Raw genomic sequence first — 16,662 nt, 5'->3', positions numbered from 1 at the left:
TGGCAGATACACTAACTCAGAAGTAGTCAAAATTGAGTGTTATCTTGCAAACAATAGTGCCAGTGGCTGAGTTATGAGACAAAATATTATTGAGAAGCACAGCAAAGTGTGCGTGTGCGCATGTTGGTAATATGGTAATATGGTAAGATGGTAAGGGTATAGAGAGAGACAAAAAGATGAAGAAAGGGGAAAGAATGATATGGTTTTCTCTAATCAGTTTGCTGGAAAGGATAAGAACAGAGTTGCATTATTTTCTGTCCTCCTGACAGTGTGGAACTCCATTTGTAGGAATCCTTCATTTCACAGAGTACTTTCACCTATGTGACCTCATATATCCATTTCAACAGCTCTCTGAAGAAGACATGGTAAACTTTATTTTATAAGATGAGAAAATTATGGTTCTGGAAAGCAACTTGTTTATTTCCAGACGGGGAATTAGTTAGGCTCCTTACTTATTTAGTACTTATTTGTGACTTAAACACTGAATTTGAAGAGTTCTCCTCTGGGGTGATTATCTTCCAGGCCTGCCTGATTTTCTCCTCTACCACACATTTTCTTATTTCTCTTTAGAAAAGCCTTGAATGGTGTTAAAGATCCTCATTGTCTTCTTTTATATTAAGCATTTATTAAAAATTTAATGTAATATTGAAATCGATGACACACATCCTTGGCTCTTGAGTTTATTAAGAATTTGGTTCAAAAAAAGATGTAGAAATCTCATTATGATCAAATTCTTAGAAGTATTAATTCAGTTAAATAAAATAAGACAAAAAAAATCTCTACTTTTCACTGTTTTAACAAAGCTCATGAAATTTCAGGCCATGTATGCTGAAGTACAACATTGGTTGAGAAGGGTCTGGATTACCTCCTTCATGGATGATGTAGGTTTTAGATAGTGGCAGTTGGCTCAAATGCCTACACTTGAAAGTCCAAGGTTTTAGGTCAGAGCTCTGATATATCCTGGTTAGAGGTGGGTACAACCTTATAATCACAGAAATATTTCAGATTGATCCATTATTACTTTCTATCTCCATGAAAAGCTGCATCCTCAGCTAAGTGGCTAAATGAGCAACAGCTGGGTTTAGAGAGAGAGACCTATATGATGTAACTTGTCCTGGCAGTCACCAATGGACTTATCCAAAAGGAAAAATTATACTTATTGACTTTTCAATACACTCTGGGTCTGCTAAAGAAACTGTCTCCATCCAACCCTACTGGCATGGAAAGGCTAATCCACAATGCCCTAAGGAGGGGTGCTTTACTCAGAAATGTGGCATTCAGTTTCGGTAACCCTGCATGGAAATTCCTTTTAATGCTGTGGATTTCACAAGATGTAGTAATTGCCTCGGGGTACAATGAGTTAGAAAAGATTGGAGTAATCACAAAGAAAGAGAATAAAGGCGAGGGTAATGCATAGAAACATCATTGTTTCCAATGATCATCAAAAATAGGTCAGACAACAACTTATGCTTTGATGTTTGATGTTTTTATTTTTAAGGAATTTGGCAGCAATGCAGTGTAACCTCAGCAAATGGAAACTAGGGTCAATAAAGAGCCAGAGAACCCGTTACAGGAAGAGTGTGGGATGAGTCACTTTCATGAAATACTTGAATAGATTCTCAATTTTTATGGTTTCCATAAATTTTTTCCTTAGCTTTACTTTTCTTTCAGTTTGATTAATCTACTAAACTGGATGCAGACAGGTGGGAAGGATTTTACATGGAAACTATGCTCATATCTTCTTTGGCAAAATTATGGACATCCTTATCATGCATTGTAGGCAACATGAAGAGGGCAGTGGTTGGAAGCATGTGCTGTATAGACCTGGTTTTACCATGAGTTCTACCATTTGCTAGCTATATGATTTTGATCTTAAGCCTCGGGTTTCCTATCTGTAAAATAGGAATGATTATAACATCTTATGCTATTGACATGAGAATATAAGAAAGTAATATATGTCAAACTTCTGATACATCGACTATATCCTCCCTGCAGAAGGGGCTGCTTTATCATCTGTTGAGATATTCATCAAATGCCCAGAGGAGCTGTATGTGTGTGTAGTACATGGGATTGTTTTTGTCTGCTGGAGAGATGAATTTCTGCCCTGGATGAAGTTAGACATCTAGCCAGACGTACTAGGTGTGGGCACTTAAGAGAAGCTGAAGTTCCCAATCTCCCCTCTTACCTTCATCCTTCCTTCCCAGCAAGAGGTCTAATTTTCATGACTTTTTAAAAAGAGATTTTTATTTATTTATTTGACAGACAGATATCACAAATAGGCAGATAGGAAGGCAGACAGGAAGGCAGAGAGCCCAGTGCGGGGCTCAATCCCAGGACCCTGGGATCATGACCTGAGACAAAGGCAGAGACTTTAATACACTGAGCCACCCAGGTGCCCCTTTTCATGACTTTTGTAGTTCTAAGGTTTTGATAAAAAAGCTGGGATTCCGTGGGATTGTATATAGTTCACTCCCCTCTTCTTCTCTCATTCTGCCTGTCATAAATTCTTGGTAACTGGGAAGATGTCTCAGACACAGCAGCAGTTAAGCATGGGACGGTTTTGGTAGAGCGGCACCACATGCCCAAGGTCGCATATCATAAACTCTTAAGTCCAATTCTGTAGGAGAGAAAGATATAATTTTCCTGTACACATCTTAGGTTCAATGACTGAGGCCATGAAAATTAGACAGTGAAAGACAAATTAATAAGAGAAAACAAACAGAAGTTTATTAACATGTGTATAATGCACACAGATGGGAATGCTAAGTGAAGAGTAACTCAAAGGGGTGGTTAGAACTTGGGCTTCTATAGCATCTTAACAAAGAACAATAATTTTGTAGAGAAATGAAAAAAAAAAGGATTTTGAGCTTTTTAGGGGTGGTAAATTATGGGAAGGTAAATATATGGGGAACTTAATGTAAGATAAGGGCTAGTTAATAAGGTTTGTTTATGTAGAGTCTTGGTGTCATCTTGTCTCTGATGATAAGGCTGTTACCATCTTTCTGGTATGGGAAGAGGAGACACCTTCACAAGGGGGAATTTATGTTCTGTTTACAGGTAGATAAGGGGAGGGCAGAGAGTTCAGCCTTCAGCTCAAAATAGTCCTGTGCTGGAGTAACATACGTTGGGGTGGCATGCTCTGAAGACTTTCAGTTCACTTAATGTGAACTTACCTGCAGTTCAGATGCTGTAAGTGCAGTTAAACAATTCTGGGTTGAAGAGTCTTTCTGCCGATGAGACTCATTTGGACACTGACACTCACCCATTAGGTCCCTCTCACCAGCAGTATATACACATGAATATTCACTTCTTTAAGTAGAGATGAACATTCATGAAGACAATGATATAACCATGTTTAGAAGGCATAGGTAATGCTATTGGGCCACTATCTCTCCTAAGATCAACTCAGAACAGGTATAGGGATGTATTCACAACACACACACACACACATCCATATATTTATGTATATAACCTTTAAGTATTTTTCATGCTTCACCTATAGTGAAAGCAATATCCCTTTTTAATATAGACCCCAGAAAGAAAATTTATCAAATTCTTTTAGGTTCCACATCTGTAAAAAGGAGATAAGCTCACTACAAGCATTGATGCAGTAAAGTCTACCCAATTTTTGAAATGAACTCTAAATTCACTGTGTGCTGTTTCTGCCCATATCATCTCTTCAACTGCTATAAATGCATGTCACTTCCCTTTACCTGGCACTGAGGCAGTTTAAGGCTTATTTTCAATATTTAGGTGGATGGCTTCACACAGTCTTTCATTTCATTTTAGTTTATAAAATTTTAGATATTCACCAACATGCTGTTGGGCACACCTCTAAACCAGCCTTCAAAACATTTTCTGTTGAAAAACTGATAGGACTCAGACAGTTGCCTGAAGCAAATATATGCATCCTCTGAACTCCAGTGAATATACAAGGAGGGAGGGAAGGTGGGCAGAAGAAAGAAAAGAAGGGAGGAAGGAGAGAATGGAAGAGAAAGACAGACTGGGGGAATAAAATGACATATTAGACCTAGTGACTTATTTTCATTAAGTCTGCCTGCACCAATTTAGGATTCTTGGCTCAAGTCTTGTGATGTGCAAACCTGGGACACTCAGTGAGACTGTGATTATAATTTCTCCCCTCTTCAGGGGGCGTGATCTTTCCTGCAAATGAAGGCTCTTGTACTTTTTCCAAGATTCAGGCAAAACTCATGAATCAGATTAGCTTTCCCTTGTTCCACTCTCATTCTGAATTTCTTACACCCCCTGACCCAAACACATTTTCTTTTAACTCTTTAGCCTTCATTTTGCCTGAAGACTTCACCAACTTGAAGATGGTACTAATAAGTGAAGTAAGTTTCTTTTCAAAGTTTCTCATTTGCATTTTTATCCTAGGGGACAAGGCTTTACTTACAGAAGTAATGTGAATGTTCCAGATGTTATATACTTGAATGCAGACTACTTCTGTGGCGTGACTTCCTGATAATAAGCTCTCTCTCTCTCATCTCTTAGTAATGATGATTACTAGCCAGTAATCAATCATCTAAGATGATTGCTAGACAGTAATCAATCATTATGATGAACATTATGATATAGGTGCTATTGATGTCCCAATTTTAGAGATGATACAATAGCACTGAGAGTTAAGTGACTTACCCAAGGTAAGTTGGATACCTTTATTGACGCTTACCTAGCATTTATCCTAATTTTTTGACTAGGAAGCAAAGACTTAGTGCTCAAACACAGTTACCCTTTTGTCCTGCATATCATAACTCTCCTTGTAACACAACTGCTAGTAACTCATTTTTTGTTTTTGTTTTTGTTTTTTTAAGATCTATCCACCTATTTCATGGGGGAATGGCAGAGGAAGAGAGTCTCAAGCCGACTCCATATTAGGTACTGAGCCTGATGTGGGGCTAAATTCCACAACGCTGAGATCACAACCTGAGCCCAAATCAAGAGTTTTCTGTCCAACTGACGGCATCACCCAGGCACCTCTACAACTGCTAGTTTTTTAATGGGGCTCCTGGGTCCAAGATCTGGACTTACATTTTGGTCCATGCCCCAGTCATGTACATATCTCTTTGCCTGGTCAGTCACCAGAACTTGTTAATGGACAGGACTAATGGCTGACTTGGTTTGCTGTAAATAACCTGCCCTGCATTGCGGATGAATCTCAAGTGCACCAACAGGTTCTTTCCATGCATGGGAATATTATTCTATATATCCAGCAGGACCAGGAAACAGATTCATAGAAGTTTTGTGGTTTGCTTAGTTTTGTAGACTTTTTAAAGCTCCTTTGGAGAAGCATAGAAGGAAAATTTTTTCTGTTCATGGGTCTAAAAATTACATTGAAAATGAACTACTATAGACATGTTCTAAGAAGACATTTATCTCAAGGGCCCTGAAGTCTCTGATCAACAGCTTTTAAATACTAAATGTGAACACTGATGGCTATATTCTGTCAACACTTAGCTTATCGCTAAACCTTCTGGGTCCCAAGTGCTTGAATAGTTAACTGTGACTCTTTCCTTGCAGAACGTGTGTCTGTTGAATAATGGTTGATCCAATGTGTTTACCCATTAGATTTGTTTCAGTTTTGTTAAGTGATAGGAACTCAAGAGGTGGGAATATTTGTTTTTGGTGGTGGTAGAGCTTCACAATGGAGGTGTTCCATTATGTTCTCTGCATAAACATGTGGCTAGGGTTTGTGGGAAAGAATGAGGCCATCAAAGAACTAGCCCCCTCCTTTCTCTTCATAAAGAAGTGCTTAAAAACAAGGCTTCTGCACCAAATATCCTGGTCCTTTGGGGGCAGTGCCAAACCCTGTTGTATAGTCATGCTTTAAAGCCATGTGTCCTGAAGTCAACATGTTCTTATGGATATTGCTACAATTGGAAGCAGGATGAATTTATAGGAAAAACATGTTTGAATACAAACATATTAATAGCTTCAAAGAGCTGGAACTTAAAGTAACACACTCAAAATCACTTCCCCTTATTTCTAGAAAATCATGGCATTTTTGAAAGGAATATATAATCAATCATACATTAAGAACAATGCGGGTGGGGAATTTATTCACATGTTGTATGTGGGGGCTTTTTTCACCCAATGCCTGGTCTATAATAGGCACTCAGTAAATGTTTGTTGATCATGAAATTGAAACCTATAGGCATCAAAGATGAAATTGATGAAAATTTAAAAGCCATACTTTTGTGTCCTTATTCCCTATTTATGTAATCATTCCACACTTGCAACCATTCTCCCACCCCACAACATCCTCCCTCCCTACCATGGTCCAACATTGGATGAATGGAGGACATTATTTACTTAAAGTGGAATAATAACAGAGAAGATATTTCAAACAATCCTTCCTTGCATATATTAGCAAACCAGATGTGTAGATAAAGCATCATTTCACTCCATGCTCCCATTTGCCCAAAGGATTGATGTGTGTTTCTTTTAGCCAGTTTCTTTATTGGTTTTTACTGTATACTTTGGCTTTTTTAGAGACACATATACACTCCTTCTAAATAGTCAAATGTCTGCCTAGACTGTGAAGCTCAAGCATGGTTTAAGTGCTCCCGAGATGCTATTACCAAAAATAAATAGATCACATTCATTAAAATAAAAGCATCTGATAGAGCAGAATATTCAAAGAAGGGTAGGGCAATGAAGCAAGCAAGTCTTTTGTAGAATGCTTTTTGATCTTCATTTTCCTTTTATTAACAGCTGCATATCTTCATATAAGGACAGGTGAGGCTAAGAAGCTCTTTTCAAATATATTACTTATATGATGTTGATCAGACAATTATCAGAGATTATGCATATTAGTATATTCAGTAAAGCTGACTAGAACATTTAAGTATTACTATATTCTTGTAGTAGAATAATACAAAATGATGTAATAATAAGAAGTAATTTACTAATTATTTGGGATTCATAGTTTTGACAGCATTTTTAATTTAAATATGGTCTCATTTCCCCCAAGTAGTACAATATAGTAGTATTAACTGAGCATCCATTCATACGTCACATAAGCTGGGAGCTGACTACTAAGGTCAACAAAAGTTACCTTTTCTTTTCTGTGTAGGGGAGAAAAAATAATTTACCCCTGTCCTTCTGAGTTCTTGACTAAGATCCTATAATACAAGATGACTAAGAGAAAAGCAAACGTAAGTTTATTAACATGTTTACCTTATATATACATGGGAGATACCCCTGGAAAAATGACTAACTTGAGGTTGCTTTAGCCCTTTGACTTATACGGCATTATCAACAAAGAATAACACATTTCTGGAAAAAAGTGGCAGGACAAAGGACAGCAGTTTTCGGTTTCCAAGGGCAAAGATAAAGTTTAGTTAGAAACGTTTGTCATGCAGATTCCTCTGGTACTGTTTCCAGGCTGATAGGGTCTTAAGTTGTCTCTCCCTGATTAACATTTGTCCTTCTTGGTGGGGAGGTAGGGAGAGATGCCTCTGAAAATTTGTGCCCTGCTCTTACATAAATAGGGGTTGGGCAGGAGAGATTTTTTGTGCCTCCTTTGTCTCAAGACAGTTCTTATGCCAAAGTGGCACATTTTGGGTAGCATATTCTGTTACCCTTCATCAGGAAACAGACTGAGTGAATAAATGCCCATGAGATCACATGCAAAGATATTCTGAGCATAGGTATCCCTGGGAAAATCCAAAATAGACACAGCCAAAAGTGTTCTTCATAAAGTGTTTTTCACACACTTTCTTTCTCATTTTGTTCTCATGGAAACTTTGCATCCATCCATTCGACTGCCCTACTGCTCCAGCAAGCTCTACAGTCCTCTAAGACCTGGCGAATGGACCAGAAGAAGGGAATGGGCTGGAAGAATCATGGTCCATGATCACTTGCTCAACAGTTTTCAGGAGCTAGAATGTCAGTGATTGTTTTGAAGTCTTATTTTCTTTACTTGACAAATAATTTCATTTCTATCAACCCTGGAAAACCTTTATTAAATAAGTTGGCAGACTACATTTTATTCTAACTTGATAATTATCTTTTCTGACCAGTAACTTAAAACCATCACAGTAAACTTAAAAGCCATAACTTGTGCACATTTCTGGTATTATCAATACAAGTTTAAGGATGGCAGCAGAATTTGAAATAATTTATGCCCTTTTATGATTTGAGCAAGTGGTTTTAAACACTATTTTGGATCTTGCCCATGAGATGTATGGATTTTTGAATATAGTAAACTAATAGGATTGAAAACTCCCCAAAGGGAGATATAGTACAGGTCCTCAGTGGTTTATCCATAATTCTGAAAGTAATAAAGTTCGAAAACTCTAAAATGTTTCTTTCTTTTATAGTTATGAATCTTGAACAGATCTGAGCTGATTTTATGGCAAAACATGAGCTGAATGTGAGGTTCCTTTAACTAATGTGAATACTAATATATTATGTTGCAGAAATGGCGTTAGGTTTGTTTACTGGTGTTGCCCTCAACCTGCCAGAGTATTACTTAATGTAAAGTAAACGAGCAACATCACCTCTATTAGCAAAAAAATGCATTTTAAGTTTTTTTTTTTTTTTAAAGATTTTATTTATGTATTTGACAGACAGAGATCACAAGTAGGCAGAGGCAGGCAGAGAGAGAGAGGAGGAAGTAGGCTCCCCACTGAGCAGAAAGCCGGATGCGGGGCTTGATCCCAGGACGCTGGGATCATGACCTGAGCTGAAGGCAGAGGCTTTAACCCACTGAGCCACCCAGGGGCCCCCATAAATGCATTTTTAAAACACATCAGTTTCCACGCACAAATTGTCAGATTGTGGTCCTGTATTACCATTAGTTTTATTTTAAGGTGTTTTATCAGATAAAGAATTATGCACTGCACTTTCTAACTGTATACAACATGGGCTGAGTCTGAAGATGCACTCAAGCCAGAGCCAACTGCCCCATTCTAGATCACTTTCTTGCATTTTTCTGTGTACTGAGGGAATGGTGCATCCATGGCTGAGCCTTGAAATCTGTTCTATAAATATTTTTGAAGCTGTCCAAACAAAAAGATAAAGGATGGGTTCAAAGTCAGATGTCCAGATGTCACTGGCATCTGAGTTGAATTAACTGAATTAATGTTTATAATTAACTCATATGACTCTGTCTCCATTGTGAACAGTTTGCTAGCCCCCATGAGATGACCCATCCACTGCAATGCTTTTTCTTATGCCAGGCTTATCGCTGGGAAGAGAAGAAAAAATTTAAGAATGTTCCAGACCAACCTAGAAGTTCTTATGACAGTTCAGTTAAAGGGTGGCTAATAAGAGAACATAACTAAACAGCTCCAATGTGACATATGCTTCATTTTATCTACTCCTAGTAAGCATGTTAATAAAAGAGGGGGGGAATTATTATCCCTATTTTACATCTAAAGGAAATGGAGGTTCAGGAATATTAAATACGTTGACGAAGGCCTAGAGCCAGAAGCTACAGTGCCCTTACTTGAAACCATGTCTCTACAATTCCAAAGTGCATGCAGACTCCCTAGGAAAAAAGGAAAACCTAAAGCCAGAAATAATAGATAATATCAAAATTCAAAGTGCTTTTCACTGAAACTTAATTGCCATTTCTTGCTTTGCCAATAATGTAAGTGTCTAAGAACTGGCCAAAAAATGTAGACATTTGAGAACACCTAAAGCATTAACCAATCCTGGCCCACAGTGGACCTCCATGCCTCTCTCTCAAGAAAATCAGACACTCCTTTCCTGGCTTTTTAAAGGAAATCCTGGGGAGACAAAATGTGATGTACCAAGTCAAATGCATTTTGAAAAAGTAAGAATGTGGAAAACACATGCCTAGGATTTCATGAAGAGTTTATATTTTAAAGTCTTGCCATTTCCTGGCTCTTGTAAATAATAATCAAGCTGTGGGTGCCTGAAGGAGATGGGCTGGCCAGTAGAAAGTCAAATACCAGCAGCAGGCAAGTTAAAAGCATCATTTGTCATCTGTTTTATTTTTCTTAGTTTGCAGTTCATGGAGAAATGTGCCTCATTCCAAGAAAGAAAAATTATAAAAATGTTCTACCTTCTCAACTTAGGGAGAGAAGTGTGTAGGACATCCCCTTCCCTTCTTTCCCAGTGCACACACCCAGTACACCAATTTCTCTCTACTGAGTGGTTCTCAAACTTAAATATATCAGAGTCACCTGGAGGGTTGTTCGAGCACAGCCCGTGCTCACATGTGGACTCTCTGATCCAGGAAGTCTAGGTGGGGCCTAGGAGTTGGCATTTTGAAGTACGTAGGTCATGCTGATACTACTGGTCCAGGGACTGTCCTTGGGAGACAGTTGCTTTGATGAAGACAGTTGTTGAACTTGTGCTCAACAGGCTTCACGGCAGCACTTCTAGAAAGGTAATGTACATAATCATCCACCTGGGAGCTTGTTAAAATTCAGCAGCCCCTGTTGATTCCTGACCCTGGTTGAACATTAGAATCACTTGGGGAGATACTGTGCTCAGATTCCCACCTCAGACCTACTGAGGCATAATCTTTGAGTCTGGGACTGAGGAAACAGTTTTTGAAAAGCTCCTCCAGGGATCTTAATACCATGAAAGGTTCATAACCACTGCACATCTGATTTTAAAAGCATGTGTTCGTGGCCATGGGGTAGGCATTGGGAAACATGTCCCAGGCAAGTCTCATGCACTTTGGGAGTGCTTTGGGGATGAGACCTGAACCTTTCTTTGCTCATCTACCACCTCCCCCCCTTACCTCCAAGTGGAAGCCCTCGCATATATAGTTCCAGGCTTTGCACTTGCTCCTCCCCTGTCTGGAAAGCCCATCTTCTCCTCTGCTCACCAGGTTAACTCTTTCATATCCTTAGACATTAAACTCAGGGAGCTCCTCCCCCAGAATTCCCTAGATGCTCCTCTTCTGTGCTCTAGGGGACCCTCTGTTGTCCTTTACCATAATGTCGATTACACCATATAGTAGAGTTTCTTTCCACTTTTCTACGGGTCTCCTATTTAGGCAGGGTTTTTATGATTTTCTTTTAATTTTGTTTGTCCTTACTGAATGTAATCTTCACAATACTAGGTGCTCAGTGAAATTAAATGGATTGATGTTAGTTAAAATCTACAACGAGAAAAACCTGACTTTATCCCTTTGGCATAGTATTCTCTCTCTTTCTCTCTTTTTCTTTCTTTAAAACTATGAATCAACATACATCTGGCTTTGTAAATAGGATAAGACAGCTGCCTGAGATGAGAGAAATGCCCTAAATTAAATAAAATCCATTAAATAAACTGATTTAACTTTATAAGTTAAATAAAATCAGCAATAATACCTTCAGTAATTATGAGAAAAGTCTCTTTTTTTTCTTTAGTCAAGTGAGATCTGCTCTGATACTATGAGATCATTGTAAAAATACATTAAAAAAAAAAAAAAAAACCCTACACTTGAATGCCTGCTGCTTTAAATCTTCTCACTTAAGTTCATCCTGATTTTTTAGGCTGCATTTTTGGAGAGTGTAACGATATGTTCAAACAATTGTTTTGACTATAAAATTCCTTAGCACACTCCAGGAAGTGATCCCTGAATCCTGAAATGGCAGGCAGGAACCTATACCAAAGCTGTGGGCTTCTGAAAATACGTGGAGTTTCAACTTGCTCAGGACAGACTTCTGGCATCACTAGCCTTCGGAACAATCACAGAACCCAGATTTCTACGTTGTCCCCTCTCCATTGTGGCTCTCTCTTGCCCCGTCATATAATGCCACAACGCTGTGCAACAGTGGTTTGCTAAGCAAAGCACAAATCTTTGAGTTTGAGATGGAAGAGGGGGTGGCACATGTTTTGTTTTGTTTTCAGCCCAGGATGGGCTCAGTGTATATTTCAGCATCCACATAGTTTATGACGTGACCCTCTTGGATCTACCCCCAACACCTGCCATGGCCTGAGCCTCAACTGGAGCCTGGGGGACACCGATGTTGAGGTCGTGGACTTGGCCATTGGGCGTATGAAGGCCAATGCTGGCCTCGGGCCCCCCTCCCACCTCTGTAAGGCAGCCTTTCTCTGGGCCTTCCGCCAGGTGTCCAGAGCTCTCGGGAAGCCCCAACTCCTGGCCTTGAAGACCTATGAGGCAGCCAAGGCTGGACCCTACCAGGAAGCTCGCAGGCAGCTGTCCCTCCTCCTGGACCAGCAGGGCTTGGGGGCTTGGCCATCGAAACCACTGGTGGGCAAATTCAGAGGCTGAAGCCCACCTTCTGGGCTGAGCCAGATCCTACTGAAAGGAGGGTCACTTCTGGAGAGGTGTGGGGAGGCACATGGGGGGATGGAAGATGCACAGGGCAAAGTTGGGGTTGAAGGGAGGGGCCTACATGGTGGGGGTAGGGGCTGTTGCATATTCAGACTGAAATAAAGAGCCGTTCTTGGTAAAATAATAATAATAATAATAATAAATGAAAAATAAAAGCCAAAACTTGACCACAAGTTATTTATAACCAATAATATCCCATGTCTGGCTAAGGAGAAAAAAGTGAATATCAAGGAAAGAAGGAAAACAAATGTTTTGCTTGGTTCTAGGGAATTTTTGTTTTTCCTAGCATATACTCTGTAATGGTATGCATGTTTCCTGCTTTAATGAACTTAAGCATTTTTGTATTACTCAATATAGTTTTATTGTTGTGACAACACATACAAATTGTTAGATCACAATCTGTTGTCAGTCTACACTCCTATGGAAAACCGCATCATGGGCCATTATTTTTGTGTGTGTGAACAGATGCTCCTCTGTTTTGAGAGTATACTAAAAATTTTGGCCTAGGTATGTAGTGTCCCAGTTTGAACATAAAATTGTCTCTAGACTTTAGGGATGGTGAGGTATCTACTGGAGAAGAGTGATAGGTTTTCCCATAAACAAGGAATCAGTGAACACAGGCAAAGCCCGAAAATCACCCTGAGGGCTTCAGAATCAGTAAAGGCAGGAGGGGCTTTGGCCTTTTACCCCTACTGAGCTTTGCCTTTGGATTTTCCTTAACAAACTACTGCCTACTCCTGCAGTGTCTCTACCTCTATCTGCAATATGACTGCAGATAATATGATGCTGGGATATGTGATTATTTGTGTTTCTCTTTAATGCAGTATTTTAACTAAATGGAACATGGAAATAGATGCTCATAATAATCATCCAATTAATTTGTTTTCCTTTTAGCTTTTAAGACATTGGCTCCTCTTGTCTCTTATTCCGTGTCTTGGACTATACTTTATCTTTTGAATTAGCCTAAGAATATGATTTTAATGCAGTAGATGAGAAATTAGGGGGGCACTGAAGGTTTTTGAACAGGTGGGCGGTATGACTGGGGATAGCTTTTGGAAAATGAATCTGGTCCCATTTTATAGAATGGATTGGACCTGGGAGAAGTAGGAAATAAGAAGCTTGATTGGGAACTGTCATAATCTCAGTGAGAAACAATGGAAGATCACATCAGGGCCATGTCAATGGAAAGAGGAAGATATAATTGTGTAGAGATAATAGTTGATGTGTAAGCAATAATGTGTGTGCAGCAAGAGAGAAGGAGATACCACAGTGACTCTGAAGGTTTGGCTCTTGTTGGTTTCAAGAATCATGATACTAATACAAACATGGGGCAGTATAGGAGGAGGAGAAGTTTATTTTCAATGGCATAGGCTCAGTTGTGTTTTAAAATGTACCTTGGCTTTATTTAAATCGGATGTGTTAATACACATAGACATGAGAATGAGTGTCACAGAAGAAGTTTTTATATTCATAGATCTCTAGGAATAGGAAGCACGGCATGCCTATATGGGAAAGCACCAGGATTGGTCAGAAGGCAGAAGGAACAAAGGAAAAGCACGGGCAAAAGCCTTTATTATTATTTTCAGGGGAAGGAATGGGCAAGACAGAGTAGGCAGCTAAGTAGGCTTAGGATTGGATAGTTGAATATAGTAGTAGTTTCTAGGTTTCTAGTACCTGGTCCTGGGATGTTATAGGGCAAGGCACTAGTGTCCCGGGCTTCAGGAGCCTGATAGGAGGCAGGTTGGAGTAAAAACTTGGAATTGGTTGTTTTTTCTGTGAAAGGAGTGCTGGAAGGCAAGTTGTTTTCAATCTCTAGGAATTAGTTAACCCTGGGAGGGGCAGTCTTTCCTGGGCAGCAAGGCCCCAGATGTCAGAGCGTCATAAAATACAGAAAACAAAAAAGGAAGATTAATAGAAGTTGCCTAGGTAATATGTCAAGGTAGAAGTTACTCAGCAAAAGCTGGTTCCTGGAGGATCTGAAGAACAGTCAGGATTCTAGAAACAGAATTTGGAATCACCTGTATAGAATGGGGCTCATACAAGCAGATGACACTGTCAGGAGAGAGTGGAAATATGTATGAGAAAGGTGATGACCTGCATTGAAGGAATGGCTGCGTTGAAGAGGTGGAAGAAAGCAGTTGAGTGAGACGAGCCCCCAGTGGTCTCTGCAGTGACAGGGAAGCATATCAAGAAAGTGTTCTGGGGACGCCTGGGTGGCTCAGTTGGTTAAGCAGCTGCCTTCGGCTTAGGTCATGATCCCAGCGTCCTGGGATCGAGTCCCATATCTGGCTCCTTGCTCCGCAGGGAGTCTACTTCTCCCTCTGACTCTGCTTTCCACTCTGTCTGCCTGTGCTCGCTCTCACTCTCTCTCTCTCACAAATAAATAAATAAAATCTTAAAAAAAAAAAAAAAAAGAAAGTGTTCTGGAAGGGAGGTGAAGGTTAAAAAAGAGGTCATCCAGGGAATGACCAAAGACCTAGGGGCTGGGCAACCAAGGAGTCCTTGAGGACTTCTGATTATATAGGATAATAAGAGGTATAGGCCCAAAAGCCTTACTGCAGAGTTACAGTATGAGTGGTCTTGGAGCAACAAATGCAGACCTCTTTTTAGAGAAACTTGATGAAAAAGGAAGGAGAGAAATGGGGTGTAATTATTATTATTATTATTATTATAATTATTAATAACAATGAGCATCATTATTAGCTGATGCTTAGTAGGCACTCCAAAGCCAATTCTCCTAACTTAATTTCTCTGTTTCCTCCCAGTATCCTACAGTTCTGGGAAAAGAATCAAATTTTTTTTTTTTTTTTTTTACCCTATTGTGTCCTGTTATATTTTTACTTGCCTATCTCCTCCATGAAACCATAAGCCTAAAGACAGGAGTGCGGTATTACATGACTGGCACTGTTCCTGGTATAAACTGTGCTCATTGCATGTCCATTGCATAAAAGAATGGATGGACAATTCTCAGAAGAGTAGTTAACCCACCCAATATGCCATAAATTGCATGTCTTGAATTGTTTTTCTGTATGTGTATTTTTTTCTTTGCTTTTATCTATTAATTACTTCAAAATGCAACTGGCAATTCATTTCCTCCAGAAATCTTTTCCCAATTAGCCTAATCTAAACTAAACAGTTATTTTGCATATTCTAAGTGCATCAATTATGTATTCAGTTTGTATGAGTTTAAACTTTACTTAATAAATTCTCTTCTGGAAATATTCCTAGGTCACAGTATGTTCATAAGTTTTTTATCCTCAAATATAACAAGATACTGTGCATGTTGAGCAGGTACAACAAACAGGCATACAGAAACTATAGAATACATCTCAATATGCAGATATCATAAATCAGTATCATAGGTCTGCTACCTCTGTGATCTGCTGGGCAGAAATTTTCATCAGTGTCACTGTTCTGGGTTACATAAAACAGAATGTCATGAATTAGTGACCTTCAAAATGTCAAAATAACACTCAGAGATAATGCATCATGCAATACATTGCTAACATTCTAATTTTGTCTGTAGTGGCAACAGTGAAGTGGCTAACAGAGTGTTCTAGCCATTTAGTTATGAAAGGGATTGTTTCTTCATTATGATAATTGAATTTTACACATTTAGTGCACTTATTCATATTTTTATAAACATCTAACAAGTGAATTATTTGAGAATTATTACAAATTAAAAGCTAAGTCTGGGAGTGTTTGGGTGGTTCAGTGGGTTAATCCTCTGCCTTCGGCTCAGGTCATGATGTCAGGTCTTGGGATCGAGCCCCACATCAGGCTCTCTGCTCAGCAGGGCTACTACTTTCCCCTCCTTCCCCGCGTGCCTCTCTGCCTCCTTGTGATCTCTGCCTGTCAAATAAATAAATAAAATCTTAAAAAAAAAAAAGAAAAAAGCTAAGTCTGAAGCACTCAATGAGGACACAGGACTCTCAGTATGCAAAATCTGCTTAGAAATCATAGTAATGGGAACTAGAGAAGTAGAAAGAAACAACAATTCGTGTACTATACAAATAAAGGTGCAGATTATCCAGCAGACCATATTTTGTACCCCTATTATATTCAGGGTGACACTATTCTGATTATATTTCCCTGCTTCCCCTACTAAATTGGGACCTACACTAGGGCAGCATCTGTATTTTATTCATCTCTTTTCTTCATTCCTAGCATGATGTTTGGCATTAAAAGGCACTTAGTAATTATAGAACTGAATTAAAAATGCACATATGCATCTACCTGGCCAGGTTATCTTTTACCCTTTTTGTATCTTTGTATATATTTATTTATGTCAATGTACATCTAATTTATTGATATGGAAACAATGTTCACAATGCCTTGCTGGGAGGGAAAACAGGTTTCAAAATATTTAGAGAACC

This window comes from Mustela nigripes, chromosome 3, assembly GCF_022355385.1.
Source record: "Mustela nigripes isolate SB6536 chromosome 3, MUSNIG.SB6536, whole genome shotgun sequence".
In the NCBI taxonomy this organism is placed as follows: domain Eukaryota; kingdom Metazoa; phylum Chordata; class Mammalia; order Carnivora; family Mustelidae; genus Mustela; species Mustela nigripes.
Note: the sequence above shows the minus strand (reverse complement) of the source record.